Source organism: Poecilia reticulata, chromosome 20 (genome assembly GCF_904066995.2).
Source record: "Poecilia reticulata chromosome 20, P_reticulata-male-v2, whole genome shotgun sequence".
Lineage (NCBI taxonomy): Eukaryota > Metazoa > Chordata > Actinopteri > Cyprinodontiformes > Poeciliidae > Poecilia > Poecilia reticulata.
In genome coordinates, this window is record NC_088849.1 from 26762613 (window position 1) to 26781265 (window position 18653).

Consider the following 18653-nt stretch of genomic DNA (forward strand, 5'->3'; position numbering starts at 1 on the left):
TCATTTCGTTTCGTTTTGAGTATCAAATCAGAAACGGCAAAACTTGACTTAAAGGAATTTCACTAAACGTTTTATAGTCACTGGAGGCGGTTCTGGACTTTCCCAAAAAATGTTAGTCCACTAAAGCAGAGACAGAAACACATTAAGTAAATAAGTTCTGATGTAGTAAATGCTGAACCGGACTCTGTCCCCCGACCCGAGCTCTGACCCTGACTCCTCAGTGCTCCGGTCTGCAGGTTATAATCACCAACATGGCCGCCGGTCTGGACCGGTCTGGGCCGGTCTGGGCCGGTCTGGACAGGTCTGGACTGGTCTGGGCCAGTGTGGACCGGTCTGGGCCGGACTGGACCGGTCTGGACTTGTCTGGACCGGTCTGGACAGGTCTGGACTGGTCTGGGCCAGTCTGGACCGGTCTGGACTTGTCTGGACCGGTCTGGACAGGTCTGGACTGGTCTGGGCCAGTCTGGACCGGTCTGGGCCGGACTGGACCGGTCTGGGCCGGTCTGGACAGGTCTGGGCCAGTGTGGACCGGTTTGGGCCGGTCCAGACTGGCTCAAACCGGTCCAGACCGGTCCGGGCCGGTCTGGGCCGGTCTGGACTGGTCTGGGCCAGTCTGGACCGGACTGGACCGGTCTGGACCAGTCTGGACCGGTCTGGGCCGGTCTGGGCCGGTCGGCGTCTTCATATCATCTAAATGAAGCTCTTATTGCTGCGCCGTCCATCTCGCCGCCTCAGGCAGAACAATATTCCAGCAGGTTTCTGGTTGTTTCAGAACTAAAGCTCCTCAGCCGCACCGCGGGGGGTCAAAGCAGAGGGCGAACGCTCTGTGGAATAAAGGATTATGGGTAAATCCAAGGATTTCAGGCGAGTTCGGCCTGGGACCGAGATGAGAGGAAGACGGTTTGTCTCAGAGGGACGAAGACTAATCGAGACAAACCTGCTTTCTGCAGAAACGCCAGGAACGAAAACTGACAAAAAGCTGACAGAACGAAAGGCTGACGGACTTTTCAAGGTTCTGATGTGAAGATTGTCTAATTAAATCAATCAGAAGCTTTGATTTGATCAAACAACAACCGAACTGTTCAGCTGGAATAAAAGCCACTAAAGAGAGTGAAATATAAAAACTCCTGCTGAAACTGATACCAACAGTAAGGCTGGCTGAACCTTACTGTTGGTGAGACGGACGGAATAACGGATCAATAACCTGATGGATCAATAACCAGATGGATCAATAACCAGATGGATCAATAACCTGATGGATCAATAACCTGATGGATCAATAACCAGATGGATCAATAACCTGATGGATCAATAACCTGATGGATCAGTTGATGGATCAATAACCAGATGGATCAATAACCTGATGGATCAGTTGATGGATCAATAACCAGTTGATGGATTAATAACCTGATGGATCAATAACCAGATGGATCAGTTCATGGATCAATAACCAGATGGATCAATAACCTGATGGATCAGTTGATGGATCAATAACCAGATGGATCAATAACCTGATGGATCAGTTGATGGATCAATAACCAGATGGATCAATAACCTGATGGATCAGTAACCAGATGGATCAATAACCTGATGGATCAGTTGATGGATCAATAACCAGATGGATCAATAACCAGATGGATCAGTTGATGGATCAATAACCAGATGGATCAATAACCTGATGGATCAGTTGATGGATCAATAACCAGATGGATCAATAACCTGATGGATCAGTTGATGGATCAATAACCAGATGGATCAATAACCTGATGGATCAGTTGATGGATCAATAACCAGATGGATCAATAACCAGATGGATCAGTTGATGGATCAATAACCAGATGGATCAATAACCAGATGGATCAATAACCAGATGGATCAATAACCTGATGGATCAATAACCAGTTGATCAATGAGTCTAACTCAGTCCTAAACCTGAACCTCGTTGACATTTTTGCAACCAGAATTGGTTGTTTCAATCTTTTCTGTAGTAAATAAAGAAATCCTGACCGTTTCATTCACTCATACACTCAGTCTGCGACGGTGAAGAGCCATGTGGTGACAGAAAGGCAGAGTGTCATCAGCCATACACTCAGTCTGCGACGGCGAAGAGCCATGTGGTGACAGAAAGGCAGAGTGTCATCAGCCATACACTCAGTCTGCGACGGTGAAGAGCCATGTGGTGACAGAAAGGCAGAGTGTCATCAGCCATACACTCAGTCTGCGACGGTGAAGAGCCATGTGGTGACAGAAAGGCAGAGTGTCATCAGCCATACACTCAGTCTGCGACGGTGAAGAGCCATGTGGTGACAGAAAGGCAGAGTGTCATCAGCATAGCAAAGTGACGGTGTGGGAGCGGAGCCCTGGGGGACGCCACCGGCAGACCGTAGCATTAATAAGCAGCATAAAGCCGTTCTGGAGCCGGATCTGAACCGGTCCAGTCCAGTTCCTGAGAGTCCAGTCCACTTTTTATACCAAAGAGCGCCGCTGAAGGATGACCTGAGTAAATACAGACGTAGATTTTTACTCATTTATAAGAAAATAAACGTCCTAAACTGAATCCAGTGGGAAATTCTCCAAATGAAGCTCCATAATCCATAAAGCTTTTTTTATTATTATAATTATTAAATCAAAATGGTTCATGCAAACAGCAAAATTAGAAATAACGTCCTAAATGTCCCAGAAGAGGTTTTACGGTTGTTTGAGGTGATTTTCGGCTTTTCCGAAGAGTTAACGCGTTAAACGGGACGGAAACAGAGTAACGGAGGAAGTTCTGCCGCAGCGAACGCTGCCCTCTACTGGTGGGTCTGAGCCTTACCACAGGCTCCAAACTCAAATTTCAAACTTTGTTAAAAGATCGCACAAAAATTAAATGTAACCATGACGACTGATGCGATTTTATGACAATAAAGCAGCTTTTTCCTCTAAACGCTGGAGGTTTTACATGTCTGACACTTTAAACTTCAGGAAGACGATCAAGTTTCTGTTTGATCAGCTGAGCAGAAATCTGCTGAGGGAGTGGTGTGTGTGTGTGTGTGTGTGTGTGTGTGTGTGAGAGTGTGTGTGTGTGTGAGAGTGTGTGTGTGTGTGTGTGTGAGAGTGTGTCTGTGTGTGTGTGTGTGTGAGAGAGTGTGAGAGTGTGTGTGTGTGTGTGTGTGTGTGTGTGTGTGTGCACCGAACCACCGAATCTCTCAGACGAGGATCAAATCCTCAGATCCCATTAAACTAAAACCTGACAGAAACTTTGCGGCTTGCAGAACCGAAGGAACCAGGTGGGAAACCTCCAGACGTTCGCTCCTGCAGACGGATCGTCCTCAGACGGATCGTCCTCAGACGGATCGTCCTCAGACGGATCGTCCTCAGACGGATCGTCCTCAGACGCAGGAATCGGGCCGCAGCATAAATCTGTGGGTGAACCTCAGGTTTGGTGAGTAAAGTCCAGATTTACGGCTGCAGCTGCTTTTCATGCTGCACGTCTTAAAAGCGGCCATTTAACTGGTAATGGGAGGTTTACTGGTGTCAGACTGGAGTTCCAGTTCCCATCCTGGCAGTCGGGCTTTAGGAGCAGCTTCACATCTGAACAGATTGATCAGGGGTTTCCATGGCAACTGGCTTTCTGACGCGCGGTTCAGAGTTTGGGTCGGTTTATTAGCCGACGCTTAACGGAGAGAAACTCGATCAGCCGGCAGCTTTTAACGGAGCGACGTCTGGTTTCACTGGGAATTTATTCACAAAGAAAGAACTGAACGATTCAGTTCACCAGACATGAATGAACGATTCAGTTCACCAGACATGAATGAACGATTCAGTTCACCAGACATGAATGAACGATTCAGTTCACCAGACATGAATGAACTGAACGATTCAGTTCACCAGACATGAATGAACGATTCAGTTCACCAGACATGAATGAACTGAACGATTCAGTTCACCAGACATGAATGAACGATTCAGTTCACCAGACATGAAAGAACTGAACGATTCAGTTCACCAGACATGAATGAACTGAACGATTCAGATCACCAGACATGAATGAACGATTCAGTTCACCAGACATGAATGAACGATTCAGATCACCAGACATGAATGAACGATTCAGTTCACCAGACATGAATGAACGATTCAGTTCACCAGACATGAATGAACGATTCAGATCACCAGACATGAATGAACGATTCAGATCACCAGACATGAATGAACGATTCAGATCACCAGACATGAATGAACGATTCAGATCACCAGACATGAATGAACGATTCAGATCACCAGACATGAATGAACGATTCAGATCACCAGACATGAATGAACGATTCAGTTCACCAGACATGAATGAACGATTCAGATCACCAGACATGAATGAACGATTCAGATCACCAGACATGAATGAACGATTCAGATCACCAGACATGAATGAACGATTCAGTTCACCAGACATGAATGAACGATTCAGATCACCAGACATGAATGAACGATTCAGATCACCAGACATGAATGAACGATTCAGATCACCAGACATGAATGAACAATTCAGATCACCAGACATGAATGAACGATTCAGTTCACCAGACATGAATGAACGATTCAGATCACCAGACATGAATGAACGATTCAGTTCACCAGACATGAATGAACGATTCAGATCACCAGACATGAATGAACTGAATGATTACATGAATGTTTAGAAGTAAAATGATAAAGTTCAAACTGGTGAACTCCCAGTTTCATTCTGCAGCCCGACTCGTTGCAGCCAATCAGGAAGAAGCACATTAAGACGTTTCTGAATCTGGTGATGACGTCATCGACCGCATCACGGCGCCATGAAACCAAACCGGGATTCTGCAGAACAAACTCACATGAAAGCAACTGGTAAAAGTTGGTGTGAGAAAAAAATTAAGAAATAAAGTCAGAAAAAATTAATCTGAACCAGTTTGTTCCAGTTTGTTCCCGGTTTTTTTCCAGTTTGTTCCAGTTTCTTCCAGTTTGTTCCAGTTTATTCCCGGTTTGTTCTGGTTTTTTTCCGGTTTGTTCCAGTTTTTTTCCGGTTTGTTCCCGGTTTGTTCCCGGTTTTTTTCCGGTTTGTTCCAGTTTATTCCAGTTTCTTCCAGTTTGTTCCAGTTTCTTCCAGTTTGTTCCAGTTTGTTCCCGGTTTGTTCCGGTTTTTTTCCGGTTTGTTCCAGTTTTTTTCCGGTTTGTTCCAGTTTGTTCCCGGTTTTTTTCCGGTTTGTTCCGTTTTTTTTCCGGTTTGTTCCGGTTTGTTCCCGGTTTTTTTCCGGTTTGTTCCAGTTTGTTCCAGTTTGTTCCAGTTTGTTCGCTCCAGCATCAAATCAACTCTTCCTCGTCTTCCTCCTCTTCCTCTGCTCTCGGTTTATATTTTTCTCGATGTTTCTCTCTTCCTGCTCCTTCCTCTGGTTTCTGCTCCTCTCCTCCATCAGTCTTCCTCCTCCCTCCTCTTCCTCGTCTCCTCCATCGCTCCTCGTGTCTCCTTCCATTCAGCCGGCTCTTCGTCACGCCGCCCTCCTCTTCATTATGCAGGTAGCAGACTTCCTGACCTGTCGCTTCATCCGTAACGGATCGGTTCTGATCCACTCCCCCTCCGTTCTTCTTCTTCTGTCTTTATTTGCCGCCGGTGGCTCCTGGAGCGGCGGATCGGCAGGAAGGCCATGAATCAGAGGAACTGAAGCTTCCTGCTGGAAGAAACCAGCTTCCTGTCTGAGCTGGTTCTGCTGGACACCTGAACCAGAACAACCAGTTGGTCACTGGACTGAAGACAGAACCTGACCAAGCCACCAGCTGGTGCCTCTGGTAAGGCCAGAGCCACCAGTGGACGCCCTCAACCGACTGAAACCTGTCCAGGAAGTTATTTTTCCATCAACGTTTCCTGAAGCGACGCTTCAAAATGCAAATAAAACAACGTTGATGAAACGCGTCCGGCTCTACTGGGGCGTTGCTGCAGACTGGGAGCAAAGCGTTGCACCTGACCACCTTCATCGTAGCGACGCGTTCACTGAACTCTGGTTTTCTCCAAGTCCAGTTGGATGCAGAGGAACAGGAAGTTCAGCCATTAGACTCAGCAGCAGCGTGAAGCCGACATGTCGACACTAGAGGGCGGCGCCACTAGCCACTTCCTGTTTCGTCTCGTTTCCATGAGTTACCGAACGCCTTTCAGAATAAAAGCTCCAACAGGAAGCCAGTCCATCCATCAGCGGCGGTTTCAGACAGCCGCTGTAGCGAAGCAGTTAGACGTTAACAGGAAAAGCCTCGGAGGCTCGCCGCCTTGCCGTTGCTAACGGTGACTCATCCGTCACCGTTAGCAACAGCCAGCAGACTATTGGCAGCCTCAGCCGTTCGCCTGCACCATGATTTATAGATGGAGACTCAGCAGCTGCTCGCCGGGACGTAAACACGACCGCAGGGCAGCGCGGGGTCCGGCAGACACAAACAGGAAACGGATGTTTTCTACAGAAACATCAGAACGAAAAGGTCTCCGTCTCCTCTAAGACGCATTATTGGGTTCACAGAAAATACTCAGGAGACTCTGTCAGTGGAATAAACTTTAGAAACCAGAAACCGATTTCCTGACCGCAGCTGATTTTACCTCAACGTTTATATTTGAATCTGTTCAGACTGAAGGAGTCGTTAGCTTCTCTGAGGGAGGGACAGCTCCTACAGGTTAAAGGTCAAGCTCTTAATGCTACTGTGAAACCACCAACACTTCAGTGAGAAACCACAGAAAAATCCTGCATCAATAACCCAGAGTGTGCAAAGTATCTAAAACCGATAAAAATATGAAATATTAGTTCTGTTCTTACTAAGAAGTTAACTGTCAACAGCTGGGTCTCTGCTGCCAAGGGTCAGTTAAAGCTCAGAATGAACTGGGCCGGGTACAGCTGACTGACTAACTAACTAACTAACTAACTAACTAACTAACTAACTAACTAACTTTGACCAGTCAGTACACAGCAGAATTCAATCCACTGATAGTGGAGCTAATTTTTAGCATAGCACTTTAGCACTTTTGCTAACGCTTAGCGCACTTAGCTTTAGCGCTAATTTACTTTATTGTTCTGTAAAATTTATCTTGAATTAAGTTGGAAGTTTTTATTATTAACTGTTAAGAAATCTTCCAAGTATCCAGATGTTTATATTCATGCTTTTATTTTGAAGGGGCTGAAGACGCAGCAGTTCTGTTTCCTGTCCTCTCCGTTGTTTCCGTCAGTAACTTCAGTTAAACCAAGAAACAAACAGGAACAAAATAAAACAGAGTGAGGAAAATAATAATAATAATAATAATAATAATAATAAATTTTATTTGTACCGCACTTTCATTAGAAAAATCTCAAAGTGCTAAAATGATATGAACATATGTTAACATCCAAGGACGTCACTTTAAATTATAATGCAGATGTGTAATTACAAACTTGGCCCACTTGAGGGCGACGTACTATGCTGTATCCACACGGTTGAAGCTAAGTGTGTTAGCATTAGCTTCTGCTACATGTTATGTTAATACAGCGCCTTAGCACTAGTGTAACTGATGTTTATTAGAGCCTTAAGCTAGCACAGCTAACATTTTAGCTAGCGGTTAGCTAGTGGTAACCATGGAAACCTGACATCAACCTTTAAGACGACGAACAGCTGATGTCTCTAATCTGATCCCACATGATGAAGATTTGTCCACTGAATCGGGTCGAAGCCTGTTGGGAATCAGGGAATCTGAGCACAAATGTTTGCTTTCTACTTTATTAAAATACAAAACGTAACGTAAATCAAGAAAACCTGATATTCTTAAATTCCTTCCAATCTCACCAGAAGCCGTTATCAGGTTTGAATCGACCAGAACCAGAGGATCCTGATGGTTCCAGTATTTCCTGAACGGCTGCTGAAGCTTTGAGGAATGAGATTCAGCTCAGAAACATTTGGTTTGACAACATGTCTGCGCTCAGAAACATGAACTGCCCCCGAGGAGCCGGCGCGCCGCTCCGTCAGCGTCCAGTAATGAATATGGATCGCCATGGAAACCATATACGGGCGCAGCAGCGCCTCCTATCAGCCTCCTGCATTAGTTATGAGGTCAGCATAAATTATGCAGCGCGATTAGTAGCCAGGCAACACTCGGGTTCACCCCGGCGCCTATGGATCAGAGTGCAGGGGAAAGCCTTCGCCAGCTGCCCGTGTTGTCAGATGGTTCATAACGAAGCTTCGCAGTCGGGTTTGAAATGTGAATCAAGTTCAGGTGTGACATTCAGGTAAAAACTGGATGAAGCAGCAAAACATCAGAGCCTGATTCACTAACATTTGACTGACTTTTGTGAAGTTGTCCTGTTGGAAAGAGCGTGTTCATCAGGATCAGACGTGTGGAAGTTTAGTTCTTATTCAAGAATCGTTTGCGATGTTTGTGATGGTAGGAACGCAGATCGGTCACAACCTTGAGCTACTCTGATCAGAAAATAGGTCAGGATGTCAGTTTTACTCTCAGTTTCAAGCGTTTAGCATCCAGAGGTGAGTGAGTGTTCATCAGCGCAGACAGAGTGTCTGAATAGTGTGGTGTGGGAGTAATTATTATTATGAAGTATCACTGGATAATGCATCGCCACTGGATGAAGAACTGAAACATTTTAAGGACAAATGGGAGAAACAGACCAATAATATCAGTTTAATATGTTTTATGTTGAAAATGACTGATTTGGAAAAGTGTTTAAAATGAATTCATAAAAATGCTTTTATCTGACTTTCTTCCTTTCAGCCTTTAAAACTTTACATAAGTTTATATTTTTGTCTTTCTGATGACATTACTGTAAAAAACTGATGTTTTGGTCGTAACTTTAGACTTTTTATCAAACATTTTTACTGTTTTTGTTGTAAGTTTAGATTTCAGTATTTGTAATTTTCCTTGAGTAAAAGGTTAAATTTGCTCTGCAGCTGAACTTAGTTTCTAATTTCATAATTTAAAGCTCCAGAGCCGGACAACCGTCCCCTCTGACCACATCGGTGTAAACTAACCAGGTTAAACTACCGTTTAGCCTTAAAGGTTTTACAGGTTGCAGCTTCTGGAAACACATGAATGATGATTTCATTCAGGTAAAGTGTAAATAAACCACGTTTAGTTTGACGCAGCAGCTGGAACAGTTTGCAGGAAGTGAGTTTCTCCCGTCATCACTTCCTGTTTTCTCCTGCCTGAGTGGGCGAACAAACACTCGACTCATGATATCAGATTTTAACGCAGATCCCACTCTGGTTACACTCTGATGAGTGTTCAGGTGGATGACGCAGCCTTCCTCCTCCTCCTGCCTCAGTGGCTTCGCTGCAGGTGAGCGCGCCGCAGCGCGCCGCAGCGATCAGCCCTAATTACAGCCGGATTACCGGCAAAAGGCCGGATTAGGCGAGGCGCGGTCGCTGCTGAGCGCCCTGATCCAGTGTTTAGTGGAGGTTAAGACCCTCCGCTGCTAATCAACGCCTCCTGAGATTACGGGAGGACTAACGAGGAGCAGAGGTTTCACAGAGGAGCAGAGGAAAAGGCAGCGGCGGGTAAAACGAACCGGACTCAGATTTCACAGGACGAACATCAGAACCGCTCCAGATTAAAGATGATCTCACATTCAAATATTCTGGGAAGAATCTCACTGCAGTCCAGACAAACCAAGATGGCTGCCGAGCAAAACCAGCAGATAAACACAATAACAACACAAAGCTGCGAGAAACAATACGAGATATTATCACGAGCTAAAAATGCTAACAAGACCATCACATCAAATTGAGTTTAACAAAGTTAAACTCAACAACGCTCTGCTTTTCAAAATAAAATTAATTTAGTTTGTTTCTCCTGTAAAGTTAAACTCAGCAGCTATAAAAACACTGGTATGATGTAAGCTAATTACAAACGATGCTAATGCTAGCAGCTATGCTACACACAGAGTAGCTTAGCACGATGAAGCTTCTTCATTTGGGGCCCAATGAAAATCTGCTCAGGGCCCCAAAAAGCCTTGGGCCGGCCCTGCTGAAGCAAAACAAAGCAAAAGCCACCAAAACATTTTTAAAAAATCATTCAATAAAAATCTGTAAAAAAGGGAAACCATGACAGACGAAACATGAGCGGCCATCTTGTTGAGTGTTTTTTGCCGTAGCAGAAAAAGTGACTGACAGGACGTCATCAGGAACAAATGTTTCCAACTGGTCATGATTGGCTTCGACTCTGAGAGGATTAACAGGAACTTTCTGCTCCAAACAGTAAAAATCCTCAAACAGAAACGATCAGATTCTCATCCAGCTGCCAGGCTGGAAACCAGTTTAACCCTGAGGAACGTTCTGGACCAGTCAGGCGCCTCAACAGCGCCACCTGCTTCCCTTCAGCTCCTCATGCCCGTTCTTCTCCCAGTGCACTGTTTGACCTCCGTCTGACCTCCATCTGGCCTTTATTTGACCTCCATTTGACCTCCATTTGACCCCTCCAGCTCAGAGTTTTCATTCAAACTTTGGACCAAACCGAGTCGATTCTGTAGCCAAAAGACAGAAGGAAACACCTGGACACACACACAGAGAGAGAGACACACACACACAGAGACACACAGAGACACACACACACACACACACACAGACACACACAGAGACACACACACACAGACACACACACACACACAGAGACACACACACACACACACAGAGACACACACACAGAGACACACACAGACACACAGACACACAGAGACACACACACCTGGACACACACACACACACCTGGACACACACACACACACACACCTGGACACACACACACTGCAGAGCCGACAACACACAGCGTGTGTGTGTCTCTGTGTGTGTGTGTGTCTCTGTGTGTGTGTGTGTCCAGGTGTGTGTGTGTGTGTCCAGGTGTGTGTGTCTCTGTGTGTCTCTGTGTGTGTGTGTCTGTGTGTCTCTGTGTGTGTGTGTCTCTGTGTGTGTGTGTCTCTGTGTGTGTCTGTGTCTCTGTGTGTGTGTGTCTCTGTGTGTGTGTGTGTCTCTGTGTGTGTGTGTGTCTCTGTGTGTGTCTCTGTGTGTGTGTGTGTCTCTGTGTGTGTGTGTGTCTCTGTGTGTGTGTGTCTCTGTGTGTGTGTGTGTCTCTGTGTGTGTGTGCTCCTCTCCATCTGTCCACCTCCAGCTCAGACAGGTGTAGCAGAACCTGCTGATGTCTCTATGCAGGTAAATATGGATCATCTGTTGTTGTTTTAATGATTATATTTGTCCTGAATCTGATGTTGGACAGAAAATAAAGGTTTTGTGTCCTCCAGTCGTGTCTTACTGGGGTGATTAATGGGATTCTGGTCCTGGAGCCGTTCAGAGTTTAGTTTGTTGAACTGATTCTGCTGGTTTCAGTCGTTATCTCCTCACCTGTCCTGCTGGCTCTTCAGAGTTTGCTCAGATTTCCTCCTGGACGTTATTTAAACCTCTTAGAGACTTTGGTCCAACTTCCAGCGTTCCCTGGGCCAGTCCGCCAAACTTTTAATGTGTGTTCAAACACGAGTTCAGAGCTGATTGGATTTGTTAAAGTTAAAATTAAAATGTTCTGCCGTCTCCAGGAAAAACCACCTGACGTGTAATGTCTGAAAGTTATTCTGTGTTTGTTCTTCCAAACAGGCTGCAATGCATTATGGGAAAACTTTCTACTGCTCTGAGCTCATCTGTTCAAAGGTCCGATGGAAACTTTATAAACTCCATCACCTGCTCCACCTCCAGCTGCTCTGAGTCCGACCAACCTGTTCCCCTCCTGGCCTGTGGGGGCGCTGCACCAAGAACCACTGAAGGAAACGACACAAAAACCTCTGAAGACACTGAGAGCAACTTCCTTCTTCACCAGATGGAAACAAGATGGAGGATTTTAGCGGTTGGAGGATTTCTCTTTAGGCTAAAGACCAGGAGCCATTTCTGCTGCTAGCGCTAGGCTAGCACGTTAGCTTTGGTTGGATTTACCCAGAATGCCCTGCGCTGTAGTTCACTTCCTGCTGTTGGAGCGGTCTCTGGTCCGCTTGGCGTTCACATTCAAACCGAACCAGAGTTCACTTCAACTGAACCCAGACCGAGGTCAGAGGTCAGTTACCGTTCCATCCTCACCAACCGAACCGGACTTTGACTAGGCAGACGGACTGGAGTCGGCTTAAACTGGACTAAATGTGGCCGAATTGGGTCGTTTTAAACGTAGCAGAGCTCGTTTCCTCTGATGTTCTGAACCCAAATCTTTCCTGCTGGAATATTTTCCTAACTTTTAGTCGTGACTCGAACCTGAAGGAACCAGAACTCCTCAGTCCAAACGGTTTCCATCAGGACGTCGTTCTGGTCAGGCCGGGATGTGAAGGTCCAGCTGTTATCGGGTCGGCCTCGTCGTTCTGTGGTTTCTTCCTAATCCAGCTTTAATCCCCTCCATCGGCCTCATTAGGCTGGATTAAAACTTTAAATATTCACCTCCGTGTTTTTATTCAGGTTCGTTTATCATGAACATGTCAAACGTTTAGGTTTTAAATCTAAATGCTTCCTGAGTTCATTTCCTCTGGTGGAGACGTTTAATTCATCTTTCATCGCAGACCTGAAAAATTTACAAAATTCAGCCTTTAGAGTCCATCCAGTGTCCACATTAATAAAATAAATCATCATTTTAACCCGATCCACAGGTCAGAACCAGAACCGGCTTCATCTCTGTGGCGCCGCCCTGGTGGTGACAGTCTGAACAGGAAAAGTCCAGCATGTGTGTGATCTGCAGTTAGCTAAAACGCCTGATGGCTCAAAGAAATGTTATTCTGTAATTATATTGCAGAATGTAGATATTTATTAAATCCACATCTAGAAATATTAACTTAGTTTGTTTAAGTTTTAGCTGAAGTTTTTGTTCGGTCCAAAGATCCAGCAGGTCCAGATCTTTGATTACATGTCAGGAATATTTTATCCTTCTGTTTACTGAGAGTTTTTATGAATTTGTGTTTCAGGATTCAGTAAAAATATGGACAAATCCGGACCGGACCGGACTGGACCGGACCGGGTCAGGAGGGTGGTTTTACTGTGAACACATAAAGTCAGGATTTTGATATTTTAATGGTCCAGCAGTTCCAGATGTTTTAAACTGTTCCAGATGTTCTGAACGGTTCCAGATGTTCTGATCGGTTCCAGATGTTCTGAGTGGTTCCAGATGTTTTAAACTGTTCCAGATGTTCTGATCAGATCCAGATGTTCTGATTGGTTCCAAATGTTCTGAAAGGTTCCAGATGTTCTGATCAGATCCAGATGTTCTGATCGGTTCCAGATGTTCTGAAAGGTTCCAGATGTTTTGAAAGGTTCCAGATGTTCTGAAAGGTTCCAGATGTTTTAAACTGTTCCAGATGTTCTGAAAGGTTCCAGATGTTCTGATCAGATCCAGATGTTCTGATCAGATCCAGATGTTTTGAAAGGTTCGAGATGTTCTGAAAGGTTCCAGATGTTCTGATCAGATCCAGATGTTCTGAAAGGTTCCAGATGTTCTGAAAGGTTCCAGATGTTCTGAAAGGTTCCAGATGTTCTGATTGGTTCCAGGTGTTTTAAACTGTTCCAGATGTTCTGAGTGGTTTTGTTTTGACCTCGGGTCGCAGCAGAAACATGGAGTCAGCCCGTCATGAGGCTCGGTCCTCCGTGTCTCCACTTCCTGTTCGCAGCAGAAGAAGAACAGGCGTGACCTTCGTCTCCGTCGCCAGCCTGACACCGAACATGAGCTCCGCCGCTCCTCGCCCTCCTGATGAGCTTCCTCCTGCCGCGCCTGGACAGGTGGAACCGGCGCGATGATCTCTGAAACATCCGGACGGATTTATTGAACGGGAAACTTTAATGTTTCACTCGGTTGCAGTAAATCGTCTCCGCTGCAGCGAGAAAAGCCCTAAACGACCCAAACCATGAAAACTTGTTATGATTCAGAGAAGAAACTCATAAAAATCTGGCTTTATAAAAACTACGAGCGTCAGCACAGAAACGCTGGTCAGCATTTTAGTTTTGTCCCATAAACACAGAAAATGTGATTCAGATGTTAAACCCTTAGGATCCCATTACTTCTTCATGGCCTAGTCCAATCACGCTCTGCTTTTACTTTTTATTTGGATTTTTTAATGATTTTCATTTTTATATCAGTTTGAGTTTAGAAAACTAAACATGACAGAAACGCTGATTTAAAAGGATTTATTATTTTAACATTTATAAACCAACATCTGTTAAAAATTATGAAACTATCAGAATTTAGAAAAAATGAATATTTTAATTCAAAAGGTGAATTTGTGAATAAATAATGAAAATGATTAAAAGTTCAGGTAATTTATTATTGGAGGTTTTATTATTGTTATGCTTGTTTGGTGTTTCTGTTAAAAGTGGTTCTTATGTCTAGTTTATAAAATTTATTTGTATTTTATTTAGATGTCATGTTATTTTAATATTATTATTTATTCTTCTTGTTTTTGCCTTGTTGGCTTTTATATATTTTATTTCTTAATGTTACATTGTTTGTTAGGTTTTTATGTATTATGATGAATTTTATTTTACTAAATTTTACTCATCTGTTGTTTAATTTCTTTATATTTCATATTAGATGTTTATATCATTTTACTTTATAATTATTTGTGTTTTTGTGTTAACAGCTGTATTTTATTCTGCTTCAGTTGTTAATTCTTAGTATTTATTTATTTTTATTTTTATTCTTTTCCTAAGTTTTTCTAAAATGACCAAAAGCATCAAACTGTTGAGTTTTTTTACTCTCATCAGCATTTAATGTCTGTATTTATTGTTTTGCATCATATTTCTGTTATAATTGGCCTAATTAAAGTAAAACCTGAGTTTTCAGCTTCATAATTGCTGCTGCTGTTCTGAACCAGTCTCATCGCCACGGTAACCGGGGGTTACGGTCCGGTAACCGGGGGTCGGGAATGCCTCGTTATCCTGCTGTTTGACCAGGAGCAACCTGGTTGCCATGGAGACGCAGAGAGAGACCCGGGAAGCTCCTCTCAGTCCAAACAGACGGAGAGGAAGAGGAGGAGGAGGAAGAGCAGATTCTGAGGTTCTGAACCGCACCAGAAGGTTCTGGTCCAAAAGTAGAAACCAATTAGAACCGTTCATCTGGATCATCTACCCCACGGCATGATGCTGCCACCACCAGGCTTCATTATGTACCAAACGGGCTGAATAATACCAGAGAAGAAGATGGACGCAACAGGAAGCAGGAAGTAAACTCTGGAACAGGAAGTAAACTCTGGAACAGGAAGTAAACTCTGGAAGCAGGAAGTAAACTCTGGAAACAGGAAGTAAACTCTGGAAACAGGAAGTAAACTCTGGAAACAGGAAGTAAACTCTGGAAACAGGAAGTAAACTCTGGAAACAGGAAGTAAACTCTGGAAACAGGAAGTGTTCAGCAGAGCAGTGTGGAGCGGCCTTTGACTAGACAAAGTGAGTAACACTCAGAGCGGCTCGTCGTGTTTCTGGGTTCCTGGATTCTCCTTCTTCTACTGTTTGATGTGACTTTGACTAGGCCAGTCCAGGGGCTCGGATTGGCTTGTCTTCGGAGGTCGGCTGATTAAAGGAACCTGTCTTAACGAAGCTGCTTCACTAACGAGGTCGGAGGCGTCAGGAGTTTGTCCTGCTGCTCTTCGCCGGTTCGTCAGCAGCTGTCTGACTCAGCCTGACGGAGGAAGAGGAGCGCAGATGGAGACGACGAAGACAAACATGTCAGCTGTGGGACGCGCGTCACCGCGAGGAGGATGAAGGTGACATCACAGCATCGTCTTCGTCGTGCAGCGTCCAGCCAAACTGAGTCAACAGGACGAAACGGCCGACTCATCAGTCAGCAGCTGACCTGTTACCACGGCGACACGTCAGCTGCTCCAGCTACCGGACGATGACGACGCCTGAGAGAGGAGGAGGATTACTAACAACCTTCAAGACGAGACAACAGAACCTTAAAGGGACGGCTTCCCTTCATCACCATCACCAGCAACTACTGCTGCCCAACAACCCGAGCAGGGTCAAAGGTCACCTGCATTCAGGAAAACCACTCAGAGAATCAGCTCTGGACTCTACAAACCTCAGCAGGTCAAAGGTCATGACCAGGCAATAGACACTTGGAAACATGGCCGCGCGGTCGAACGTGGGAACAGTTAATAAAAGAATGAGCAGCTGAAACGCTGCAGCAGGTCAGCCGGGCCAAAAGGTGGCGCTGTGGCACCGGCAGAACCAGGCAGGAAACAGAACGACGCCATGTTGGTTAGGCATGAGACAGAAACGCGTTTAGGACGGAGAAGAAGATGAAGATGTGATGATTCATGAAAACATGAAACGATTTTAAATTCATCCTCCAGAAACCGAATAAAAAATGTTGAAATGTTTTCAGGTAAAATCTGCGTTTGGCTCCAGTTCCTGTTAAATCCGTCATAATTAATCCGCTCCGGGTTTTACCTGCTGCGCTGCAGTTTTATTACATAGCAGGTTATTAATATTATTGTTTATGACTTTCTGCAAGAAGAGTCGGGTCAGAACCGTTCTGTCGGGTCAGAACCGTTCTGTTGGGTCTGAACCGTTCTGTTGGATCAGAACCGTTCTGTCGGATCTGTCGGGTCTGAACCGTTCTGTCGGATCAGAACCGTTCTGTCGGATCAGAACCGTTCTGTCGGGTCAGAACCGTTCTGTTGGGTCTGAACCGTTCTGTTGGATCAGAACCGTTCTGTTGGATCTGTCGGATCAGAACCGTTCTGTCGGATCAGAACCGTTCTGTCGGGTCTGAACCGTTCTGTCGGATCAGAACCGTTCTATCGGGTCTGCTGACAGGATGTTTCCGATTTCTGTCAGATCTTCACAGCCAGAACCACCAGAACCAGAACCAGCAAAACCAGAACCACCAGGACCATCAGAACCACCAGGACCAGCAGAACCAGCAGCAGCAGCTCATGTTTTCCTGTGCTGGTACCGGTCCGGGCCGCAGTGGGACAGATCTGCCGGTTGGCCTGAAGCCGGAAACGGCAGAGATTTGTCCCGGAGCGACTCTGTCACCGGGTCGGTTCTGATCCAGATCCAGCGGCTTCCAGCAGGATGAAACTTTGCTCTGCGGCAGCAGAAGCAATAAAATCCGACTCAGCGTCTGAAATATGGATTTGGAGGCAGAACCAGGCTGAGCAGCTCAGCTCATTTTCTAATAAAGGCAGAAACGACATAAATCCTCTGATTCTCTGCAGACTGAGGCGCACGCCGCTCACCGACTGACTGCGGTCAGAAGCCTCACGTTCAGCAGCGACTCGCATCTATTTTTATCTGCAGAGTATTTTTAGCAGGTCTGAGTCTCTGCAGTCGGAACCAGAACCGCTCGGCCTCCTTCGCGCCAAACATGCATGAAGCATGAAACCTTCATATCAGACGGTTATCAGTGACGAACGTCACCTTTCCTGATCCAGGTATTAAAAAGAGGAATGAAACGATGCGAAGAGATAAAAATGCATCATATTTATATAAACTAGAGATGGATCCAGTTCGTTACTAAGATCCTGACCCAATCAGGCTGAACTGCAAACAACGTTCTGATTGTAGAAACAGAGAGAAACTATCCTGGAGAGGAAGAACTAACAACCAAACATCCACATCATTTAGCACATAAACTGTCTGAACAAAGGAGATTTTTACGTTTCTGTGAAAATTATGACAGTTTTTGTACATTTTTAAATTCTGTCATATAAAACTGCCTCAGTGCTGCCCTCTTTGGGTAGAACCATGGTACTGCAGTTACATTTTTCTATTGGTGCCGACTGGGTGGACGTCAACGTCACAACGCCCCCTGGTGGCGAGTCAGGAGTGTCAAGGCGAGCGACGATACATGACGTTACCAAAGAAGATGACGGTGGGCGCCTTAGTGAAGAAAAGTCCCCAGATCTGTTGGTAAATTTGTTGGTAAATTTGTTGCCAGATCTGTTGGTAAATTTGTTGCCAGATCTGTTGGTAAATTTGTCGGCAAATTTGTTGGTAAATTTGTTGGTAAATTTGTTGCCAGATCTGTTGGTAAATTTGTTGCCAGATCTGTTGGTAAATTTGTCGGCAAATTTGTTGGTAAATTTGTTGGTAAATTTGTTGCCAGATCTGTTGGTAAATTTGTTGCCAGATCTGTTGGTAAATTTGTTGGTAAATTTGTTGCCAGATCTGTTGGTAAATTTGTTGCCAGATCTGTTGGTAAATTTGTCGGCAAATTTGTTGGTAAATTTGTTGGTAAATTTGTTGCCAGATCTGTTGGTAAATTTGTTGCCAGATCTGTTGGTAAATTTGTCGGCAAATTTGTTGGTAAATTTGTTGCCAGATCTGTTGGTAAATTTGTTGCCAGATCTGTTGGTAAATTTGTTGCCAGATCTGTTGGTAAATTTGTCGGCAAATTTGTTGGTAAATTTGTTGGTAAATTTGTTGGTAAATTTGTTGGTAAATTTGTTGCCAGATCTGTTGGTAAATTTGTTGGTAAATTTGTTGCCAGATCTGTTGGTAAATTTGTTGCCAGATCTGTTGGTAAATTTGTTGGTAAATTTGTTGCCAGATCTGTTGGTAAATTTGTTGCCAGATCTGTTGGTAAATTTGTCGGCAAATTTGTTGGTAAATTTGTTGCCAGATCTGTTGGTAAATTTGTTGCCAGATCTGTTGGTAAATTTGTTGCCAGATCTGTTGGT

General features: G+C 44.7%; 1 protein-coding gene across 4 annotated transcripts in view; it reads right to left on the reverse strand.

Annotated features, from left to right (window-relative positions):
• The window catches only part of fars2 (phenylalanyl-tRNA synthetase 2, mitochondrial), a 63992-nt gene that overhangs the window by 20733 nt on the left and 24606 nt on the right, over positions 1 to 18653 (reverse strand). The window lies entirely within an intron of this gene.